We start from the raw sequence: 25271 nt of genomic DNA on the forward strand, positions 1-25271 counted from the left end.
TGCAGGGGCCCCGGCGGCATCCGCACCTCTAAATGACCGTGCATGTGTGCGCGTGCTCGTAATTACTGCCTAACCGTTGCTGCGAGACGAGATCGTGACGTCGCGGGTCCGTTTAATTTTCCCAAAGCCGGGCTCCGTCCGTGCATGCTTCTCGGGCGCACTATATACCTTGGCCCCGTGAAGCAGCTTCTCGATGCCTACCAGCGCCCCCCCACCAACCCTCCCCACCCTAACCGAAGTGTATATAAATGTGCGTGCAAGCGAGCCATCGAGGCCCCGCTTCCCACGAAAAGCAAACAGGCGTCCCAACAGCGCAGCGAGAACATGCCTTCCTTCCGCTCGCAAAGGGAACGCGCGCGCACGGAGGACTGATACGCATCTCGGGAACACACAACGGCCACTCGGCGCCGTCATCACAGTCATCATCATCGTCGCGCCCTTTTCCTCAAACTTTTCGTGCCGGCTTTTGTCTCGGGCCCTTTCAACCCTCCCCCTCTCTCTCAAACTCTCTCACCGCTACCCCCTTCTCCCCACGCCATCTTGTCTTTATAAAAGGAACCAACGTTGCATTCTCCGCACGACAGTGTGAGATCTGCCAGTTATCGCGCATACGCGGCCGTGCGCGGAATCCATATATCCACGGTCGGTCAGGCAGATCTAAAAGACAGCGTCCGCGCACCGGCCTGAGGTCTGCGTGGTGGTGGCAGTGACTCAGCGCACGTAGTGTATTTAGAGCACGCGGAAAGAGAAAAGAACGGAAAGCCAAGAAAGCGCGCATACAAGTCGCTTTGTTTGCGGGCGGCGTTGCACACACACCCTGTCACAAATGCGATCCGCTTCGTTTACCCCGGTTTTGTCCGGCACATTCCAGATCTTGCATCAGAAGTGCCTGTACTGTGTTTCTCCCTATTTATAAGACGCAGACGAAGGTGCTATGATTGCAACCGAGAACGAGCACACGTCCTCGAAACCTCGCAAGGGAGCTCAGTGCTTCGAGAATTCCTGTAGGCATGGCTGATGGACGAAGCTGCGCAATGAAAACAAAAACGACTTAATGTATACACAACGCTGCAGAGTGCACGCATGGCATAATTTCGTGTGTCGTATATACCGTATGCGTAAAGACACGCGCAGTTGACAACGTGCAAGGAGGGCGGCGTCATACAACCTTTCTTCGAGAGCACGGTGCAAAGAATTACTTTCCAAATTTGATTTTCCAATAATACTGAAAGCGCATAGCGCAGAACCAGAACACACACTCGATCCGGCACTCACGCGCTTTCGCGTCACTAACTCATGCTCGAGGAACGGGGAGCGCGGTGCGTGTGTCATGTCCATAACGCAAGTTTCGTGACTCGTCACGCGTCGATCACAGCACATCGCGAACTCGAAGATGAGCGCCGAACAAAACGGTTTTCAGCATTTCATTCCGTCAGTTCACATTTCGTTAAGACCTGACACGACAACATACGGGGAACCACATACGCGACCACACGCTTAAAGCCAGTACGCAAGCACACGCGGTGTTCCTCATCGTCTCTGCACATATGCTGGTCACTGTCGTGCAGCGTTAGCGGTCAGCAGAGAGAGGAAGAGAGATAGGTCTGGCCGAAAACAATGCGTGTGGGAGTAATCCCAGCGCCGGCCTTCAGGAAACGAGTTCGCGCGCGCTCGCTGGCGGTTCCCGATCAATCGCCTCGGCGGCAGCAACGCTGCGCGGCTGCTCTCGCATGTTCAGCCGCGGTGTGCGTCCGTATCGCGCGCGCCGCTAGCGTACGTCTGTGCGTGCATGTGTGAACGGTCGAGTGCGGCGTAATTGAGTTTTCCGCGATTATCATTTATCCGTTTATACGGCGGCGGCGCCGGCACAGGTCCGACAGACAGCTTCGCATAGCGATGGTGGCGCGCGCCAAGCGTGCCGAAGGAATGTTACGCGCCGCGTCCCGCGCCTAGCGTAATCTTGTTAAGCGTGCAAATGCGAATGCCTCGTCGTCGTCGTATCCTCTAGTTCCTCACTCTCTCTCTCTCTCTCGCCGATGCACAAGTCTGGCAACGCCTGCAAAAGGAGAACACACGTCTGCCACATGTCTAGGGTGGTTATATATTGATCGCCTTTTGTGTATAGTATTAGTTAAGTGCAATGTCTCTTGCTTTTGTCTATGCTGTACCTCGGCTGAACAACGTAGAACGCGGTCGTCATGATGGAGTTCCGCAGCTCTGCGCGCTTTCTAGGAAGCATCCTTCGACGTCTGGTAGAGCAATATGGTTGTAGTGAACTTTTTATTTGCTTGCGAATTTCGGATTGCTCGTGACCCCAAGTGTCCCCATGTTGCTTACGAAGTAATGATATTACGCCAAAATAGTGTCTTTCATCTAATTTGTTCTTTGTTTCTTTATCCGGTGGCAGAACATATAGCACGTTACAATGCGCCACCTGGCATTGTATAGGTATCACTGCTGGAGCTTATAATACGTAGCATTTACTGCAGCCGGACACTCCTTGCAGGTAAACAAACATTTGGGTAGCGTGACCGCCTGTAAGCGCTAGTGAACCGGAGCGCCGCAATGTCAATCATTGCGCGACCATCACGTCACGCGAATTCCACGCGAAATCATATTATCACTGTGCAGCGGAGTCTCGCACCGACGTTTGCGGATGAAGGAGCGGGAACTCTCGGCGCGCTCTGGATGCCTACCCGACGCGCGATACCATCTGGCACAGCCGCGCGCCGAGCACGCCGCAAGAAGAGCACGAGCTTCATTCGCCCAGAGTTCGTGCACGAGAGCTGTGCACCGATTCGGAGGAGCAAACGATACGCGAAGACGCACCAAGTCAGTGAGCTCTGCACTAGGAGGGAGACGAAAGATATCGGCGAGATTTGCACGCGGAGCCCTCCCCCCCCCCCCCACCCCCTTCCTTCCAGGAGTGCACGACCAGCCCCGGAGCGGCATGGGAAAGACAAGCAGGCACTGCACACTGTAGGTGCCTCCCTCGCCTCTACTGCGTCCGTGGTTGCCCGCTCTTATTGTTGTTGCTGTTGTTGATGATGACGACAATAGTGAATCTTGGTTCTCCGTGTAAAAGCGCATCGCCCTGCCATTCGCAAGGCCACACACGCACGCGCGAGGCCAGCGGGCACAAAAATCAAAGGCGGGTTCACTGGCGACGCGGCGGGGCGTAGCGTGATCGGCGCCATTAGCCACATCGTCGCTTATGGTAAGCAGCGCGCGCGTGCGCGCCCCGATGACAAGCCAAGTGGCAACGGCCAGGTCGACGCCGGCGCGGTAGGTGCGTGCTTCGGTTCACCATCAGCAAAGAAATGGCTGGGGGAGGGGGGGCTATAGGGCCGGCAGAGCGCGAGCAACGACGCTTACCTGTGGTGTGCCCTTCGCCACTACGATGCGCACGCATACCCTTGTGTCTCTTCTCGGGCGGTGCCTCAGCGTTCCTGAGAGGCCCCCTTCCGTCTTTGTACACAGTCCTCAGCTTCCGCCTCGCTTAACTGACTGCGCCTGCTTGCGTGTCTAGGGAGCGTGTTTGCGCAAGGGTGAGCGAGGAATGGTAAGTCAACCTGGTAGTGCTTGTTATTCGTTATTAATGGCATCTCGGAAAGCATTAGTTAAGCACTGACAAGGTCGTGCGCGCATTGTCATACTACAGGCGGAAAACGTCGGTCATTGCCACGTTATGTGCCACCATTTTTTGTCGAGGCTTTTCCTAACGCTCGGAGCAGCGGTTACGGATATGTACAGCTCTGATCCCCTTAACGTCAAAATGAAACGTGGTTTGTAACAAGGCACTGATGCGAGCAGTCACCCTGACAGGTATGCATAAGCCTAAGTTGTGTACGAAGCGCCACTGCAATGTATACAAAACTGACTGGTCTCGTTAAACATTTTTCACCATAAAACACGCGCGCAGGTCAGATGAAAACGTAAGTTCTCTTTGTCTATTATTCAATGGTTTCAGAGTAATGGACATTTGCTACATAATGTTCCGCTACAATGCGTTGAAACTTCTCACACGTGAAAATTTTGGCAGGAGCTTTTCTCAGAGGCAAAATAAATCACCACAGCGTTCCATATTTGCACATTGCTTCCAGCACTTATGAAACATAAGCTGGCATACTGTTGCGTGCGCACCCCTATATGGAAATAAATTTCCATCGCTACGCATCTCAATAGCGGTCCCATTCTCGCTCAGCTGTAACAAGTTGGCGATCTTCGAAGGCAGCTAGCTCTTCTTGAGAACAGAATATAAACGGGTGAACACACAACAAGAGTTAATGCACGAGAAGAGTTCAGTGTTTTCCAATGAGACACCAGCAGCACAAATGACCTCGCACAAGTTTACGGGGAGCAAGCGGCTTGTTCACGAGGTAGACTATATATATAAGGAACAAAATACAGAAGGAAAGGAAAGAAGAGAACGCGTTCGCGACAGCGGAAGATTCGCCGGAGCTTAAACACATACCACGCACGAGACACGCGAGCGGCGGGGGAAGCTTCCCAGGGAGGTGCGAACGAGACAACAGCCAAGCCGAGCCCGTTTTCAGCCATCAACACTATGCGACAGTAAAGACGCCGGGAGAGTGAAAACCATACGCGCCCGGGCAGCTGCCACGGTAGCGAGCGAAAACCGGGGTTGAAGAAGCGGGGAGGGAGCGTTATAAAAATGCGCCCTAAAACATGTCCGCCGCCGTACGGCCGTAAAAACCCGAAATGAACCGACACTGAAGAACTGCCAAGACTTTCTTCTTCCGCCCGAGATGTTGCTGCTGCACTCCTGGGAGGTGGCGCGCGGGGATCGGAGAGGAGGAGGCACAGCGGCGCTTTGCCGCTGTAGAAAAGCAGAAGGTGCATTGAATGGTGGCACGGCCCCGGGAGAAAGATGGCGTCTTGTCGCCGAAGCAGACGACGACGACGTCAACGCATAGTGCAAGAAAGCCGGGGCGACAACATTCTTTTCGATAAGCGAGCTAGGCGGACGTCTTGACTACATACCGCCTCTCCTCTACCAGAAAATGAAACTTCTTATACGCTGCACTGTTGTTTGTTTCTTTGTTTTTCGCAACTTCTAAACGCCACTCTTGTTCGCAATAGAAAGTCACTCTCTCCCCGGACGCTTGCCTTTCACGTGTACACACCCCGCGAGGTTTTCCTCCTCCAGCCTGTTCCTGACCACTTTGTATACGCGATTCCTCTCTCTCTCTCTCTTTCATTTGGCGAACCCCGCTGCACGCTGCCGATGATCGCGCTGTTATCTGGGCCCGGCGTGTTTTTTAGCCGTTTCCCAACCTCACCGCCCGTTTTTTTCTAGCTCTTGTTTCTGAGACACAGTCGGAGGTTCGTTGGCTTTTCCCGTTTCATTCTTTTTGCTCTTTTTCATTAACTTCCCCCGTCGACAGGGAGATTTATTTGCCTGCCAATCACAGGGGGCCGTATCTCTTCGCTCTCCCTCCCCGGCCCTCCTTTCCAGTCCCCACTTTCTGCCCCTCTCCGGCCGTCACCATTGCCTCCCGCGTTTTCGGTCCTTCTTGGCTACTTCTCCGGCTGCGTCGAAGACGACGGGACCCTGACACGATTACCAAACAACGCGCTTGCCCTGCCACGGGTCCCGCGGTGTCTTTTAGTTGTCTTCGTTTTACGCTCTCGATTCTCCGCCGAGCAAGCGGATGGGCGCACAATAAAATGAAGCAGTAGGACACTCATTCGCAGATCGAAACTCGTACATAAGGTAACTGATGGTTCAGCGAGCGAGCGAGCTCCCGAGTCAATAGCGATGGAAGCGAAATGCGACAAACGAGCACACCTGCTCTTTGAAGAAGGGAAGGGTGACAGAGGAAACAGATCTCAACTAACTTGATGCATGTGCAGCGCGCCGCGCGCACCGAATACCTAATGACCTCAAAAGTTAAAGCGATGGGCTCTGCGGCCGCATCCGCCGCGAATTGTCAGGCGCCTAATAAAGATTGCGCGCAATGGTACAGAAGAGGTTCCCGAAGGCGTGCGTACGCACATACTATGTGCGCCGTGAACGACGTGTATTTTCCCATGTCCTCACTAAAACGGTGCAGTGGGAAAAGCCGCGGAGAGCTCGCAGCAGGCCAATCGGCGCTGTTGTGCTCTTCATGCCGAGATGTCTTCTGCGAACGAGCGCAAGAAAGTTTAGAGGAGGATGCTTCGACGGAGTGATTAAGGCCCCTCGATAAATGTTTCGCCGAGTGGCGCTCTCGTGAGTGCGCGCTTTGAAGAGCAACAAGTGCTTACACGTTGCGCGAGCGCTATCAAAACGCGGCACCATAGTTTGCTGCTGTAGTCCTGCGCCACTGGTGACAGCCTTAGCACCCCACTTAGCTTCCACGATACTGCGCGGAATTAGAGAGAAAGAGAGAGAGAGAGAGAGAGAGAGAGAGAGAGAGAGAGAGAGAGAGAGAGAGAGAGAGATTGTAGGGGGGGGGGGCACAGAAAGAGGGGAGCGAGAAAGCACCGATTCTGGCTTGTGAGGCACTTTGAGCTTCGGTGCTGTACGAGCCAGCATTTTAGATACGCGCTACTCCACATCGACGTGCATTCGCGCCGGCACTTATCTCGGCCAGCAGGCCGTAAGATGGCCATGAAAATCAAGTAGGTCGTAAATAATTCCCCGCCACAAAAAATGCAACAGCCGGGCGCCTCACCGACTCGGGCAGAAGACGAACGAGAGGCGGGGAAAGGGGGGGGGGGGGTGTTATTGTGCACACTGCCTTCCTCCGGATCCCTGTGCCACATGCGGGAACCGAACAATCTTGTGACCGACGTGTGGAGCCCGCGAGGTATCCGAGTTAAAAACAACAACAACACGAGAGCAGCGATTCATACGACCGTCGGCTACCGTGTATACGCAAGGTATACGCCGATGTAGTAAGGCCCATCGCTTTAGTTTACTTTCCACAGGAACGTCAAGCTGGATATTACTGATCCAAATAACAATAAAGTTAATTGATAAAGCTGACCACGGAGTCTTTCATGTATTCCAGCGTCCACAGTTTACGCCGCTGCAATGTTTTCGAAGCGAAATAACAGCCAGCGTTAGGAGGTTTACCCATAGCGAATGCAAGCGGCCCAGCATACTTATAAGGAACTACGGTCAGCGACACTGCTCGCGAGCAGAACGCAAACACAACTCGGGTTCATTTGTGTGCACAACGGATAGCGTACCATATACGCCATTTTTAGAATAACAAAGTCATTTGTCTATGTAATCCGCTCAACAGAAAGAAGGCTACACAAGATGCCTCGTTCCCAGAGAGCCTGTAAAGAGATACAAGTTTCCAGGATCTACAGCCGTAAGCTCCATACAGTTTCGATAAAAATACCGCACTATTACGTTGTACGCTCTACCACTGATGGGCTTGTCTTAACCACTGTCACATCCACAATCGCTCTCCTGCGCCGGAAAGAGGACAGCAGTTTGCTAACGGAAGTTTGTAACCATTATATAGCTGTCCCTGTACACCCTTTACCCGAAACTTTCCGTCCTGAGGCTATTCTTTCTGATTTAAAGTCCCACATTCGAAAAAATGTAGCTGTCGTCGTTCCTGGTTCCAAACATCGAAGACTAAAAAAAAAAAAAAAAAAGACGGACGAGAAAAATAAAACAAAGTGACGCCTCTAATGTGCGAAACACCCGAGGCAGCCGCCAGAGAACATCGATTTGAAGTAGGAAGCGACGCCCACTGCAGGAAAGAATGCCGCTGTCGTGGCTTCCGCGTCGATCCGACTTCAAACGGAAGCGCGGCGAGCACCCTTTTCCAGCCCAACGAAACGCTCGCGTCACCGCGTCAATTGTGTTCCGCGGCGAAGTCTCTTTTACACGGCCGAGGCGCACCGGGCCTTTCAGCCTGGCAGCCCCGTTTCCTGACACAGTCTGTCCGTTCACAGACATCCATTCTTCGGCGATTCGCCAGTCTCGGACGAGGAACAGCGCTTGCGGCTTTCGCCTTCGGGCAAACTACGTGAAGGTTTTCACGCGACACAAAACATCGGAAGCGATGACAGCTTGCAAAGAGAAGGAGGTCAGCGATATAGTTTCGAACGATGCACATTTGTGGCGCCAAATTGGCGATTTTTCTTTTTCTTTTCCTTCAAGAGACACAGACGAGTCATCGCAGTACGATGAATGAACGCGATTCGCACGAGTGTGAACAGTACGACCTTGCAATACTCAAAAATGACACGCAGTTTCAGGCGCTTTACTCTTTCTTTCTTTCTATGTTTTCTTTTCTTTTTTTTTTTTTTTGAGACGAGAAGTCGAGTGATGGGAGTGCGATCAGTGCGATTCGTTCACGCGGCGAATGTGCACATGCAGGAAGACCCCGGAAGGACGCTGTCTTCGGCTGAGTCGGAAGCTCCATTCCCCTGGCAAAACTGAACTGAACGTATAAATTGAAGCTGCTGTCACAAGGCGTGGAGACAGGACAGTATAGAAGTTAGCAGATAGGGGGTGGCAAACACTGCCGCATAAAATTACAGCAAGAGGCACCCGCATTGTCAGGCAGGCTATGTCCAGGTAAGAGAAAGAGAGAGAGAGAACAAGGATAGGAAAGGCAGGGAGGTCAACCAGAAGAGCATCCGGTCTGCTACCCTACACTGGGGGTGGGGGAAAGTGGAACAAAAAGAGGAAGAAAGTATGCCCAGCGAAATCAACACATAAACCTACCTGCTCTCTCTCTCTCTCTCTCTCTCTCTCTCTCTCTCTCTCTCTCTCTCTCTCTCTCTCTCTCACACACACACACACACACACACACACACACACACACACACACGCACACACACACACACACACACACACACACACACACACACACACGACACGCACACGCAAGCACGCGTGCACATACAAACACAAAACCACTTATTAGAGCAGTGTGAGCCAGCTTAATATTGCGCAAGCTGTGGAACGGTGATGGGAAAAGCAAACTAACAACTAAATGAACTAAGCAAGCACGTCTGCGCGCACGATGCAAACACGCACGCGCGCACGCATTCCCCCCAAGCTTCGCACGTAGCGGCGTTGGCGGCGTACAAACAAACCGAACTGCTCCGGCCATCCACGATACTCGCACCGCAAGTACGCTCCGGCGTGATATGTGCAAGGCAACGAGACAGGCGAGATACATCTGTTCTCTTTTTTTCTTTCTTCCTTTCTTTCTTTGTTTCCCTTTATTGTCCTCTTGCGTGCCAGCCGCACCGTGAAAGCAAAGAGGTTGTTTCCGAAGCCTCAGTACGAACACCGACAGCCGGTTCAAGCTTCCCTTTTCGTGCACGCTCTTCGCCTCGTTTGAAATCCTCAACCGATCCTCGTCCTCGTATCGTTTCGTGGCGTGCAAGTACATATTTTGCGAGAGGCGGATTTGGAATCTACCTCGCGGATTAAACGCTAATCCCCCCCGCCCGAAGAACGTCGACTTCATATCAGGAGCAAAGCTATATAAATTCAGCCAAACGCAATATATCCCCCCCTTCTCGAAAAAGATAGCAATAGTAATAACAAATAAAGAATAAAAGGTGAAGTTTACTAGACACGGAAAAAATTATGGAGTATATACCTACAGTACGTGTAACACATGGCGTGCTGCCCACATTGCGATGTAGCGCTCGTATAGCGACGTTAAGTCGCATACTAAGCGAGACGAGAAAGAAGGGATCTCCCACGACGCCGCTGCCTATAAGCGGTTTCTTTGCGAATGCCAGGCTTTGAAGGTAAGGAAAGAAAGACAGACTGGAAGAACCTGCCACACCAAATTTCCACCATATATCCTGTGCGCCTATACCTTCACGCAAAAAAGAAAGAAAGGTATTAAGGACCATCTTTCAGACCAAACAACTACGAGATTTGTTTTTCACGTTCATTATTTGTGATATCCACGAGTGTACATTTTTGAACTTATGTACCTGCGTCGTTCATGTGCGTTGTATTTGTGACTTCATATCTCGCGATTAATTACTAACGTATAATGAGTCTATGTACAACCACCCCTTACGTAACGCCCGTGCGGGTCTTTTTTTAAGGTAATGAAATGGAATGGAAGCACCGATGCTACAAACAATCCCAAACGTCCCTAAGGTTAAACCAGAACAATGGGAAAACGGCAAGCACGCGGTCTGCGTAAACGTGCGCCGTCTCCACGTGTACCAACGTAGGAGCGGATGTAAAAGCGCTCTACACACGAACTCCGGGGCTTACTACGGCCGCCCATTCACTGACGATTAACTGAGAGCTTTCCGAGCAACAATGGCCACAGGCTTCCAAAAGCGATGCACATGAGCTGAGCTTAATATATGGCGCTACACGCCCCACAATGCACAATCGATTACACCAGTCGACCGAGCTGCTTACTTATTTCGGCGTACCCTCCTGTTCGAACGATTCACTTAACGACCTTGTACCGATGACGTTCAAGTGAATCCAGCGCGGATGACTAATCACTGCTATAACCGCCCAATCGGGACGCCGTTGCACCCATACCAGGCATGCGTGTACTAAACAGCTACGTATGCTCGATATAAAGGGAAAATCAGACATCCACCCGTTCGTAGCAATTGCTACAAAGGAAACCCATACGGGTTCCTCGAAAGAAAAGCCTCATTGTTGAAGAAAAATTCGTCCTGGTCCGGGACTCGAACCCGGGACCACCGCCTTTCCGGGGCAGCCGCTCTACCATCTGAGCTAACCAGGCGGCTAGCAGATGGCAGGGCGAAGTCGAATTTGTCGACAACACGAAGCAAAGGCAAGGGTTTGACGTAGTAGTTCTGCGGAAACCCGCAAGGTGGAGAAGTAAAGAATAAAGGGAAAATCAGACATCCACCCGTTCGCAGCAATTGCTACAAAGGAAACCCATACGGGTTCCTCGAAAGAAAAGCCTCATTGTTGAAGAAAAATTCGTCCTGGTCCGGGACTCGAACCCGGGACCACCGCCTTTCCGGGGCAGCCGCTCTACCATCTGAGCTAACCAGGCGGCTAGCAGACGGCAGGGCGAAGTCGAATTTGTCGACAACACGAAGCATTCTTTATTCTTTACTTCTCCACCTTGCGGGTTTCCGCAGAACTACTACTTCGTATACTCGATATGCTTGCATGCAAGAATAAAAAGGAACCGCGACATTTAGGTGCAGTGATAAGTAACGATCATCCTTAAGTATTCATACGGACCATGTATACACACATGCTGCGTGGGCTACAGTTCGGGATAAGACACCGTATTTGATTATATGATTCTGTGCCGCCTCACTTGTCTGCATAACACTGATAAACAAAAAATACCGCGTTGCTGCAACGGTTCAAGCGGGCAAGCGAGAGACTGGGGTAAGGAGGAGAAAAGTCAGCGGCCGACTCAAACATTTTCACCGGACCCGGCTCATTGGCTCAATGGCTATGAGCATTCTGCTGCTGAGCACGAGGTCGCGGGTTCGGTTCCCGACCGAGTTGCGAACATTCCCACGTACCGTTCTTTGGGAGCACGTTAGGGAACCCCAGGTGGTCGCAATTATTTCTGAGCCAGCACCCTCCCTGCAATGAATATGAAGCGGTGCATAGCAGTTGAGCTGCTTATCGCAGTGATTAACTTGGAGCTGCTGAGTGTCTTTTTCTATACATTTTTTTCACCGAACTCTCAAGTATAACAGAATATAATATCGATCTGTGCGCCGCGAAGTGTGCAGTGAGACGAAGTGTTTATTATATACGTCGCACGACCAATGAGAAGTTGCTCCGATGAGGAAGAAAAAGGGTGTCTCGGGCTTTCATCTGGGTGAAAGAAGAAACACTGAAAAGAAAGAAAGAAAGAAAGAAAGAAAGAAAGAAAGAAAGAAAGAAAGAAAGAAAGAAAGAAAGAAAGAAAGAAAAAGTGCAGTCAACAAACAGCTCACTAACACCAGAAGGATCGGGCTTCCGATTTCACTCCAAATTCAAGCTGTCCTCCCAGCTTCCAGCTGCTTTATAGCATAAACTGACAAACGGCGACGAAGCACTCGGCGCCCCCTCACAAAAATTTCAACGTCGCACTACTACAGACCATACGTACGCTGTTCGCGGCGCTTAACGTTTAAAAAAAAGAACACGCCAAGAAAAGTGTAGCAAAGCACAAAGAGGCACAAACGGGCACTGGAACCCGACACGACGAAAGCGGGAAACCGTGCCGCGGAAAAATATTCCTCGAATCAATTTCCGTTCTCTCTTCCGTGTCTTGCATGAAGCTCAAAAATGCCCTTGTCTCTTGAACCTTCTTTCTTTAAAACGCGCCGGCGGCAGGGCTCTAAACCGGAGCGACAGAGAGCGAGCGAGCGATATAAATTTTTAAATATACGCTCGCCCCGGAATAACCGGAATGAAGATGACGAAGCTAAATATAGATCACGTGCTCCCAGACAAAACCGCCGGGAAACGAATAAAGCGCTAAAGAATAGCAGAGATGTATAAACGTTCTGGCGGGGTGGGCGGGCACTTTTTCGTCCGCGAGGGGTTTCGAGCGTTCGATTCGCAGTTCGCCGATAACAGCGAGGGCATTGAACTTGGCCTCAAGGCGCGCACGAAAGTTATGCAAAAAGGATGGGTTCATAAATAAAGAAAGAAAACGTGAAGGTGCGGATGGAAGAAAGAATGGAAACGCGAGCCGGGGCAAGGCGACAGGTAGATGGCAAGCGAGGACTCAACTGTGAGGACCCGGGGGCGATCTGACGACCGTTAATGGTTCCCGTCAACGCATGAAGTTGTACGTGCGAGAGCGGTGGCGCCATACGCTCCTATGCGAAGAGTGTGTAGCGTGCGACCGCTGCGTTCCTTTGTGCGGTGTCCTTTTATTTACTTATTTATTTTCATTTGTTTCCTTTCGTCACGGGCGACACTCTCGTTAGCGTCAAGCGCAGGGACAAGAGAACAGTTGAGCCAATTTGAAAGCACTTCACTTATTAAAAGTGAGGCCAAAGGGTGCTCGACTTGGAAGCGAACGTGACTTAGTCGCGGAGAACAAGTGGAGCAGAGGTGGTTGAGCAAGCGAGTAGAGTAAGTGTATAAGGACGTGAACCATGTGAACGAGTGATTTGAGTGAGTGGGTCGATAAGCACTGTGCGAAATGAAAGGAAAGGCGGGAAGCGATATGCAGAACTATTTAAACACAAGAGATAATGCAAAATCTCTATGTAGTTGTATGTCGCGCTAACGACTCCTAAAAACTATATAATTTTCCTGTTTTTCATTAAATAGTGTAAACTGCTTTTTCAGAAATGGTTACCTTCCTGATAAGTAAATGTCTACACACACGGCGCGCCCACCCTATCACCTCATCGTCGACAGCAACGCCAACGACGAATCTAGGTAAACTGGAAGACGCGCTATCTGCATTAGATAGGCTGCTTCAGCGCCCGCCGTCTCAAACAAAAGAATGCACAATCTAATCATCATGAGCTGAGCCTCGACTCCGAAAGACGATGTTCATTTGGGAAATGACATCTATACCGTGCTGGTGCCCAACATCGCCTTAAGCTCCCTTTTTTCGCGCAGTCTCAAGGACGAACGTCGCCAAGGAGTGACGTCACAGCCGCGCACCATGCATTGTCGAGAAAACAATGGCGTCAGGCCGTCTCACGCTGCGAGGAAACACTTCCATCACTTCCCGTCACGCTACGCGCCGGGTGATCGACGATGCTCTCGAGACACACTCTCGGACATCCTATACAAACTGGCTCTGAAGCGAATTGCCTTTTCTCCGCGGTAATCGCGTATAAGAAAAGTGTGTCAGTGCTACATAACTTACGAAGCGCTGTTGCGAAATCACGCCGCAGGCTCCGTGCGTGCGCCGAGTCGCTGAAGCTGCGTAGTATAGCGCATTTCAATCGCTGGTTGGCCGTAAGAGAGGTTAAAGTGTAGAGGCCGCGTAGAGGTTACAAAAGAACGAACAATTTCATTTGGAAAAGAAAAGAAAGGAACACCCGCAAGAAAAAGAAAGTGCGAATTTTAATGCTAAACCACTCCCGACGATGGTCGAACCTCTATGCAAAGATATTCCAAATGACCTATGCGATCGGACTTTTTTAACGACACGAAATATATGCGCAAAGAAGTATACCCGCTGTGTCACTGTGACTGAACACACGCAAACATACATACACAGGCGCACGCGTGTGCTGGAATGAAGGAAACATTTATATATGTGGCGCAATCACAAGTTACGTGGCTCGGTGCTGAACATCACTAAATACGTGAACAGCGAAGCGCACGCAGTACGTAAACACGTGCATCTGCAGACTAGGCGCTCACGCTGCATGCGGCACGGAGCGTGCGAGAACGCACTTTCAAAATGATTGGCAGCATCGGTCCCGCATGGGCGCGCTCAACTATAATACTTGCACGGCATGCCGACAAAGTACACTGCAGAGGTACGACGTTGAGTACGCGCGACAGAAGTAGAGATAAAAGGCAAAAATGAAAAACACGAAGAAGAAGAAGAAGAAGAAGCAGCAGGAGGAGGAGGAGGTTAAGATGGTGGAGGCATAGTGCACTGAGGAATTACCAAACTGAAACCACGCAATCGGGAACTGCAGACAGGCAAGGCGTTTGCACGAGTGAGATCACGCGCAAACGCGACGACTTGCCCTCCAAGATACGTTCCGTCATTTCGCCGGAAAGATGCGCATAATTCACTGCCAATGCTCTCGACAGCGGCTCGCTTGCGCTGGCGACGGCGGTTTTGTCCGTACGCGTGAAAGAGGAGTGGGTATGCCAGGCGGCCAGTTAATTTCACAGCTTTCGCATGCAAGTTGTGTACGCGTCTGCCGCTCGATCATCTGTACACAAGTGGCGGCTCAGGGCCTATAACATCTGAACTTTTGCGCCTAGGAAGCCGTGAACAAACAGACATGCAACACGCCGAGCTGTAGCTATCTCCTAAAAAAACGAGAAGAAAGGAAAGCATAAACGCGAAGAGTGAATGGATTTATGGATATAGGCAGCGTAATTGAGACCTACCTGTACCTGCGTCACCAATGAGGCTCTGATTATGTATGTATGTATGTATGTATGTATGTATGTATGTATGTATGTATGTATGTATGTATGTATGTATGTATGTATGTATGTATGTATGTATGTGTGTGTGTGTATGTATGTATGTATGTATGTATGTATGTATGTATGTATGTATGTATGTATGTATGTATGTATGTATGTATGTATGCATGCATGTATGTATGCATGTATGTATGTAAACAAAAAGTCGTAACTACAATTCTGTGGGTTTGTGCCGCTTCACGGCAAGACGTCTTCAATAGCCCAGCTAACACATAGGCGCACGCAAGGCAACATAACGGACGGCCCAGCGAAAATAAGAGAAAGTAAGCGAAAGACGAGGTAAATAATGCGTGAAACGGCGCGCCTTCGAGCTTTCGCTTGACGCGTCCCTGACGTGCGATTGCAGAAACTATACGGCCGCCGACTGGCGGGCGGTTGTACGTGTAACGCTGCGCTGGGAGAACTGAGTGATTTCCCGCTGATAGCGGATGAATAAAAGAAGAGTTCGCGAAGGAGCGACTCGCGAGAGGCCGGCACGCATAGATGGGCTTTGTGAGAACGACGTAAGGTTTATTCTTGCGACTTCGAACGGTCACCAACGTTCTCTGCGAATCTTGCGGTGAGCAACCGCAAATTTAAGCGCCGAGAACGTGCCAGTGCTGAGACTTTCTCCCCGTTGTTCTTATGGCTACAATAATTGGTGCATACCAAACAGCAGCGCTCTGTGTTCGAGTAATCTTCCTAAAAGGTTGCATTTGGCCCCCCTTGCGGCCCTGCACATTTGTTTATTAACCTATTTGCCGCTGAAACAAGTACTACATTTATTCACTCACTGAAGCGCTGATACGCCGGTTCTAATGCAATTTTGAGAACGTCCCTGCTGTTACCGTTGACTGCAGGCGTTGAGCACTGCAGAAACCTCCGAAACAATGGACAATCATTTAAAGCTTTCTTGACGCTACAACAAGGTAGTTAAAAATTTGCCCGAAGCATACCGGACTTGAGTATGGTAACCAAAGGTAATCCTGCCAAACACCTGTATTACTCAGCGCGAAAGGTAAATAATAGCGGCGTCGTTTCAAGAGCAGACTGTTTGCTTTAGGGCTATATTCTGCCGGTTTCAGATTTGTGCTTTGTTATGGCTTGTTCTCTGGCCAGTTGGGCTTCACCATGATCGAATATGTAGCTGTATTTTTTTGTTACAAAGCATTATTTTATAAACAAACGGACAGTTTTTCACCACCCACATTTCTGTGCCATATATAATAAGGCTAATAAAAAACAAGCGCCATGCAACGGTGGCAATCTGCTTCCTACAATCCGTCGAATCTATTAAATAACTACGCCCGCTAGAAGACCCAAAGGAAGCTTCTATATCCACAGTTCAGGTAAACAGACGTGAGCCGATAGGATAGCAGCGGAGGAGAACGCTCAGGAGGAGGGATGGGGGAGGGGGGGGCAATTGAGTCATTCTCGTTGCGTTGTTTTCTTTCTTCTGGGCAATGCTTATTATTTATCCTGCGAACCACTCAAAAGTCACTTCAAAAACGTCTCCAATGGCGCTGTTTCCTCGCGCGAGGGAGGCTGGGAGGGGGGCAGGACTTCTCGGAAGATAAATAAATAAAGCCACGGTTTATATATTTCCCATCCGCGCGGAGTCAGTCTTGCCGCGCTGTTCCAACGTTGTTAGCCAGCGCCGGGGAACGACTTCTCGAGTTCTCGGAGGGCAAGGAGAATGAGAGGAAAAAAAAAAAAAAGAAGAATGAATGAAGAAATAACAAGAAAAAAAAACACGGACAAAGACAGGAGGCCTCGGCGTCCCAAGAAGAAACACACACTCGACAGCTGCAATGCGGAAGAATTGAAGAACCCACCATAAAGCGGAGCGTTTGACGAGAAACCGAGGCTTCGCCGCAAGAGAGCTCGCGGATTCGAGATGGCTCCAGAGAAACGGGAGGCCCCGAAGAGAAGGGGTGGAAGAAAAAAAAAAGAAAGATAAAAAGGTTATAGCGAGCGCGCAGCGAAACATTTTCCGGAGTGTTGTCGAGACACGAAACTAACAAACGCCTAGAAATGAATAACAAAATATTTTTAAAAACTAGAGGGAAAGAAAGAGAGAGAGAGAAAAAGTCCGAACTCAGACGCAAAGAACAGAGCGATAGTTTCGAAACATCATTTCGAGCTTCATTTTGTATCGTTTTCCTTTCTTCTCATTCTCTCTTTCGCTTCGTCGTGCCACGCAGTTTTCTTGCCCTCAGCTTCTATCGCGTTCCCTTCCTCTTTCTTTGCTCAACATCTTTCTTCGCTCTTTTTTTTTTTTTTTTTTTGCTCTTCGCTGTTTCTCGCCTGCGCCTCGCCGCGACGAGTTTCGTTTTTATTCGCGCTGCTTTCAATCCAATTTCAAAAACTTCGAACGCCGGGCGATATCTTTCTCTCTTCTCCTCCCCCTCCCTTCTCTCCCTTCTAATAGTTCCCAACGTTCCACTGCCGCGCGCGCCACGGCCTCCTCAAAGCTCAGCACGTATATAAAAGCTTTGCTACGCGCTCCCATTTTGTCCCTGCCATCCCTGCGCACCCCCACCCCCCCCCCGCGCCTCCTCTGCCGCTTCCCCTTTTTGGCTCCCCCAGCGATTCTTGTGATTGGGTTGCGATCGTAAACAGAATTCCGGTGTGCCGACGCGGCCATCACGCAAGCCTTCCTTCCGTCCTGCCACGTCTCTGTTTTCTTTTTCTTTACATATATATTAATACACTGGCTCGGCCGCCGCAAGTTCGAGCTCCATGGGACCCGGTTAGAGTGCATTGCCGTGCTTTCGAGCTATACGAACGCCGAGAGTACATACAGGCGTGGACAGAAGGGAATAAACGCAGGCGCAGCCTGGTCACTTGTGATCACTCGCTCTCTCTTGCTTCCTCATTCTCCCCCTTCCCCGTTCGCCTTCTTTTCTCGACTCCCTTCTTGCCTGTCCTCCGTTTTTTCCCCCTATAGTTCAAAGTGTGTATTCTGGCTTTCATCGACCTTTCTCTTGTTGCTATACTGCGGCTGGTGCGAGGGTATACACAGATTCTTCCCCTTTTTATTGTTTCTTTTTCTGTGTATTCTTTAGTGGTTGCGTCAATGCCTTCACATCTATCCATAAGAATGGAAACAACATTAACAAGATGAAATGTAGGAATGTAAAGAAAAAATAAAAATATTTAAAGTGCTAGGGGGTGGGAACTAAACCTTACGTTCAACGCGGCAAAGTGGCGAAGCATTCCTTCTACTTGCAACTAAATCGCTGCCACGGACTTGATCGTACCGAAACTCAGGGGTCGTAGCGGGCATTTCAGACGTGATTTTGTTGTTACCGTATAAGGAAAAAAACGTCCAACTGTGCGGGAAAGCATTCCATGTGGCGAATCGGACCGGGCGCAAAGCAGAAAAGCACTCCGTTAACACGAAAGAAGGAAAGAAAAAAAGAAGGAATTAAGCCGCCCTAAGCTACAATTTCAGGATCTTGAGAGAGAGCGAAACGCAGAAAACAACGCACCGTATCCGACAGCTTGCTATACAAACATTGCCTATCTTCCCATATTTTGCAATTCCTACCCGGAAGGCTAGGACGCAAGCGAGAAATGCATAAGAGTTAACTCTAAAGTCCTACTGTGCAAACCACCGCTAAGCAGACTGGCAAACAAGGAACTGAAATAAAGGGAAGGTTTCAGCTCCAGGCAACCACGCAGTCGAAGTGAGAAGTGGCAAAGCAAAATTGCACATATATCCAACACCGCGCACTCTTTCCACACACACACACACACACACACACACACACACACACACACACACACACACACACACACACACACACACACACACACACACACTTCTATATTTCTTTTACGTTTAACGCAAACAGCGAAAGCGTAAGTTGTGCCTCACATCGCGTTCATCCTTCCATAACCGAAAGCTTCGAGGTGCGGGCAGGCGCTCGGTAAAACCAACCGAAAACAGCAAAGAAACAATGAAAAAAGAAAGAAGAGCAGCTATGTCGAACCCGGGAAACAAAGAGCAGAAGCCCGGTGTCTCCTGCACGCCGTTCGTCGCTGCCATCCGGCGCTTCCTTTTTCTCCCACACCATCTCGTTCGTTCCTCCTCATTCAATGAAATTACGCCAACTATGTAAACACACAACCGCTGGCACGCACCGCACCGATCCCCTCCCCTACCGCCACGGGAAAGGGCGACGCTGGAACGCGCACCTGCTCTTCAACAACGAGCGACGGTGAGGCGCACAGGCGAGGCAGCAAAGGGCTGCGGGCGTGAAAGGCGACATGCGCGCCTGGAAGCGAGAACAGGCCGCCAAAAGCGGCGGAACAAAGAACACGGAAGAGTCACGGAGTAAGAAATAAAGAGCAAAACAAGGAGAAGTAAGAGGAGCAGGAGAGACGGTGATGCACGAAAGCGGGGGTTCCTCTCCTTTACTCCTTCCCTTCTTCGTCAGCGCTAGACGTTTTTACCGATTTCCCTTTCAAGCTCGCACAGAGCTAGCCGATTCATTTCTTCTCATTTTTTTTTCTTCAATTTCACCCGTCGTCGGTGTAGCGGCGTCGGCTGCTTGAGTCGTCGCACTGTCCTCGTCGGTGGCTCCACCATCTCACCTCTCCTCCGTTTCGCCTCGCCCGACGCACCCGGCCCGCCGACCCAGCGAGAGAAAAAGAGAGCCTTTTGAATTTTGCATCGACCGAGAAAAAGAGGCGAAGAAGGAACACGGCGGTCCGAAGGAGCAATGCTGAAAAACACACATACACGCGCAACGGTGTGTGCGCTCGCGCTTACTCACGCGAAGCAAAAGCTCGGCGATGCGACGAACGACGACGCCGTTCCAACCTCTTCTTCTTGCTTTCTTTGTTTTGTTTAGTTTCTTTATGTGCGACTCCTCGCTTCGCCGTCCGCCGCAGCCGCCGCCCTGTTCTATCTATCCCGCTCTCACCCACCTCGACGAACCGTTCCCTCGGCCTGGCCCATTAGCATATTTCGCTCGTTCACTCTGCCGGGTGGAACGCGCGCAGAAAGATTGCCGTCCAGCCACCACCACCACCGCCAGGCAGGCGGGCAGGCAGAACAACACCGGCAGCGAACCGCAAGGCAGGCAAGTACCACACCGCCAGATATCCACAACCAGCGCCAGCAGAGAGCCAGAACGGAGAGGAGAGGCATATATACGCACGGCGTGCGGAAGCGGTTGTGCGCACATACAAACGATGCCGGCGCGAACAGAGCGCTCGTCGTCGTCCGATGAGCTGCCACCCGCCTCTATACCGGCGAATGCCCACGCAGGAACGGAGAAACGACGACCGAAAAGAGGAATAACGGCACTCCTGCTCCTTTTCCTCCGCGCAGACTGAACAGAAATGGAAAATTGTGCGCGCGGGCGAGTGGAGGTGTACGCGAACGACGAACAGCGACGATGGTGGGCTCGTCCGCGCGAGTTTGGCATGCCGACGTGCAAACGCTCTTCGCCGTGTGCCGCTCGTGCTCGCTGCAAAAGCGATCCGCTAGAGAGAGAGAGAGAGAGAGAGAGAGAGAGAGAGTGAGAGCGCTGTTGTCTCAATAAAACCGTGCAACGTTATGGAAGCTATACGAGGTATACATACTGAAGCTGCTACGTAGAGAGCGAAGAAACGCAGTATCGCTTTTTCGCAACCGATCATACTGTGCATAATTTCTACTGTTCAAGCTACGAAAGCGCTTAGCGCATCACTCGAGCATCGCATGAGGTTTGCATAGGTTTTGAAATACCCGCGTTTCTATAGTGTTCGAGCATGGTTCGAGCATGGACAACAGCCAAGCCCCCTAATAAAATATATATCGCGAATCCAAGACACACTGAGTAGTGACGTCACGGCCGGCGTTCCCTCGATAAACATCTAAGAAGGCAAAGCATACGTGATTATCACAACATAACGCTCCTTAATTCTTGTGCCTTGCTCGATTAGGAAGGCCTCGGCGCAAGATTGTCTGACAAGGCATTTCGATCTATAAACTATGTTTTCTTCTGACGCGCACTGCAAGACCGAAATAGAAAGCAGCAATACGCTACGCTTTTATTGGTTGAAACGGCAGCTTAACATTGCACATCGCTGTACCCTTTTACCTATTCCTCGGTAAACATGTATCAGCGGCTGCGAAAACATTCCGAATGCGCGTCAACTCGCAATGACAAAGAGGAGGACAGAAGAAAAAGGGATGCAGTTTATACACTAACTCAACAGAGGGATGGATGGATAGACGGATGTTATGAGCGTCCCCTTTGGAACGAGGCGGTGGATTGCGCCACCAAGCTCTTGCCATTATACTGCCTAATGTCCTACCTAGGTTTAAAAAAAAAAAAAAAAGAAACACGATGATCTCCCACAAACAAATTTCCTGACCCCCTATTGTGAACTTCGCTTTTGTACGTCTCCGTTTTTTGTCCTTTCCCTACTTCCACCAATCTTCCAATTGCATTTTACTAATCTCTACTAGATGACAGCGGTATGGCGGCTCCCTCTGTCGGAGAAGCTCGAATACTGAGATACGATGGTAACGAGAGAGAGAGAGAGAGAGGAATACAGGAAGGCAGGGATGGTAACCAGTCAATAGTCTAGTTGGCTACCCTACGCTGAGGGAAGGGAGAAAGGGAAGAGAGAGAAGGGAGAGTAAGAAAACGAACAGGTGCGAGCGGCCGCTGCGGGTGTTTCCAGGTAAAAAAACAAAAACATGAGATAGATAGATAGATAGATAGATAGATAGATAGATAGATAGATAGATAGATAGATAGATAGATAGATAGATAGATAGATAGATAGATAGATAGATAGATAGATAGATAGATAGATAGATAGATAGATAGATAGATAGGACGTTGGGCTAGGCACGACAATTTCCAAAGATGACAAAAATAAACATCGCACTGCTTTTATTCTTTTGCAGGGCATTTGGCAAAGAAGAAAGTTGTAGCAATAGAGGTTAACAAAGCAAGCTTTATCAACAATAAGAACAAGAACGAAAGGGGAAAAAATAAAGAAGGCCCGTCGAACGGAACGAAGAAGCGCGCAAAGGAACGCGTGGTGGAGTTGGGAAAATGCAAATGAAAGGCAATAGTGGCTGAGTACCGCAAGCCCCACATCGCTTTCGAGACGCGCTACACGCTTTATGCTTCTTTTCGAATTCCGCGCCGATCGTACCGTCCGTACTTCCCCGCGCTATATAACATTACGCGCAGGCAGAGCGGTCGGGCGATGTAGTAGAAGCATGGCGCACGCGGGCGGCGAGGGAGTGAAAGAAAGGAGAAGGAAAACAAGGTAGCGAGCATGCAAGCAAGCGCGGTTCTAGGACTAGCCGTAAAAACAATACGACCCAACATTACGACCGACCAACAAGAGGGGGCTCCATACCAGCGCCGGCGTGCGCTACTAGACTACACGGCTCGCGCCACTACTAAACTTCGGCGTGGAAGTGGCCGATGCGGACGCCGCCGCAGGGGCCGCTCTGCACGAGCCCTACGGCACGCGCTCGTACGGCGGCGCCTGACCGAGCTGGCGGCCAGCCAGTATACGTAAAACGCGCGGAAGCGAACTGGCTACAACCTTTGGGAAGGTCGCGGGTAAGGTATGTAGCTAACGTCGAGTAATGGTGCTCAGGTTACGTGGAATACGAAGGAAACGTTCTCTCACTCGGTTTTCCTTTCTTGTCTTTCTTTCTTTCGTTCTGGTTAGAGCCTGCTTCGCGGTACTACAAGTCCGTGAAGCGGAAAAGCGGCTTACCTTAGAACCGAACCCCAGCCGCAGAACGCCTCGCATTTTGGGGTGTAAGACGCTTGGCACACCGGTTAATACGGTTGGTCGACCCGAGGAAAGGCCGTTCTTATAAACTCAGCCGCCCACAGGAATAAACATACCGCGCAGGTTTCTCAGACTTTCCTTCTTTTTTCTTCCCCCCCTTTCGCTTGAAGCCTTTTGCACGAGATCGGGACGGCGGTACTTCACTTGGGACGGCGGTACTAAACTTTCTAGTACCACCGTCCCAAATTTTCTAAGTGGCACATCGGCTACTACAACACGGCAACACGACAATCAGAACGAACACCAAAGAGTGCCGTGCGGATGGGCCGGTTGCGAACTTTACTAGAACAGGCACCGACCTGCGTAAACAGCGCGACTATTAACATATTCCAAGTACAACGAAGGCTAGCTTACCTCTTTATTGATAGACGATTAAGCAATGTGTTAAGCATTAAGCAGATGTGTTAAGCATTAAGCAGATTAAGCAATCCTAGCGGGCTCTGAATAAAGTTTTGACAACCGCGTATTAAGGGGAGCGCGCTTACACAACAATGATCGCGTGCCGAACGCAGGAGCCCTATGTGCGGCTTGCATCCGCGTGAATGACAGAACGGTAGACGCTTGCTCAACTCGTTCCAAGAAGACCGCCTATCGCTTCGCCGGCGGGGCGGGGCGCCCAAGATAGCCGAGCATAATTAGCTCCGCCACTGCCGGAGAGGGCACCAAGTTCAGGAGAGAGAGAGAGAGAGAAAGAAAAGGTCGAGAAAGTTGTGCTCAAGCAACCCTCGCCAACAACGGCTGCTCATAAAGAGAGGAGGAAGATGGACCAAGTATTCTAGAAGTAAAAATGTATGCTTTCAAACTATACATAAAAAGAAAAAAAAGAAAGAAAGAAATAAAAAGAAAGAGAAAGAAAGCAGGACTTGGGATGAACCGGCTCAGCCCGAAGGAGACAAGCGTAGCCAGGCTGCGTGACGTAATGCAAGAGGAAGCGAAGAGAGAGAGAGAGAGAGAGAGAGAGAGAGAGAGAGAGAGAGGGCATTGGGGAACGGGCGGAGAGTGGTGCCATGTTCGCTTCAAGTATGGAACGGGATGTTGCGAACACTTGTGGCAACGCCACATGGAAATAGCAGTAACAGCAAACAGTAGCGCCCCCGGTATGCAAGCGCAACTTTGGCTGTCGCTTCGTATGCCCAACCATTGCAGGTTGTGCAATATGCAAGTTGTGCTCCTGAGTATGAATTAGGACCACAATTAGTGCCTGTATTTCTGTAGGAGAGTGACAAGCTTGGTGTCGTACTCCTAAAGACACGCTTCACGTCCCCTACGGCACCTTAAAACAACCACTTCAGGTGTGTGTGTATATATATATATATATATATATATATATATATATATATATATATATATATATATATATTCGTGATTTCTGAAACGTGATTTCTCTTAGCCTAGAGCATTATTTTCTCAGACCTAGTTTATGGAGTCTAGTTTACTGACGCCACTTACAGACGCCAGGACCAAACCACACATTCGCTTTTGAACCAGAAAATAATAGCGCAACCACGGTTCACGGTGGATTTTGGCTTCCCTGCAAGGGCGCAGCGCGGATAGATGACCGCAGATATCAAACATGCCGTCCGATCGTGAATATATTGCTCTATTTGCAAGTGGAACTACAGACTCGAAGACATTTCTCAAGTACAGAGTGGCGCACTCAGTTCGGAATCCCATCCGCCTGCCTCAGCTCGCAAGTAGAGGACGAAGACGGAGAGGAGAGCCTCCATCGAAAACGGCACCGAGAACACCGTGTCATTACTTTAATCCCGAAGGCCAGTCCCACACGGAAAGCGCCCACCGACTTCCTCGAGTTTCCTCCGGACACTCGGGAAGCGCTTTCGCGAACCCGGATACGGAGCAATTAGACACAAAATTAAGCGGAGGAACCGGAAACGAGCGTAATTCTTCCTTCCACGCTGCGAGCTGTACACTATAATAGAAGGTTCGGAGCGAGCTAGAACAATGCGATGAGGGGAAACGCCATGAATTCTCCGCGAGAGTCTTTAGGGCGCGACGAAGCGAACGAAATTCGGCGCGCAGCGGGGCCCAGATAGAAACTGTATAAGTTCCGAGTGTGAATAATTAATTACGCGCGCGCGCGGCACGGTTCTCTGCTCTTCATAAAAGGACGCGCTTAATACTGCGCGCAAGGAACTTCATTTTCTTTTTTTGTCTCTAAGAATCGATGAAATATATACTTGTATATACCTTCCTTCTTTTGTTTTGTAAACTTTATACAGTTCTTTATCCCCCCCCCCCCCCTCACTTGCTTTAAGTTATTCCCGCCCCTTCTCTGGCGCAATGAAAAAGGCGAACTTCTTTGCCCTCTCTGTCCCGCCCTCATTAAGAATCTTGACTG

The 25271-nt window shown here is 50.3% G+C and overlaps 1 protein-coding gene and 2 non-coding genes across 3 annotated transcripts in view; all 3 read right to left on the reverse strand.

The window, feature by feature from the left end:
- Eph (Eph receptor tyrosine kinase) overlaps positions 1 to 25271 on the reverse strand; it is a 273768-nt gene that overhangs the window by 172467 nt on the left and 76030 nt on the right. The window lies entirely within an intron of this gene.
- Positions 10647 to 10721, reverse strand: TRNAS-GGA (transfer RNA serine (anticodon GGA)). The gene has a single exon. It is a non-coding gene; the product is annotated as a tRNA-Ser (tRNA).
- On the reverse strand, positions 10926 to 11000 carry TRNAS-GGA (transfer RNA serine (anticodon GGA)). Its single transcript has one exon. It is a non-coding gene; the product is annotated as a tRNA-Ser (tRNA).

Source organism: Dermacentor variabilis, chromosome 3 (genome assembly GCF_050947875.1).
Source record: "Dermacentor variabilis isolate Ectoservices chromosome 3, ASM5094787v1, whole genome shotgun sequence".
Taxonomy (NCBI): Eukaryota; Metazoa; Arthropoda; class Arachnida; order Ixodida; family Ixodidae; genus Dermacentor; species Dermacentor variabilis.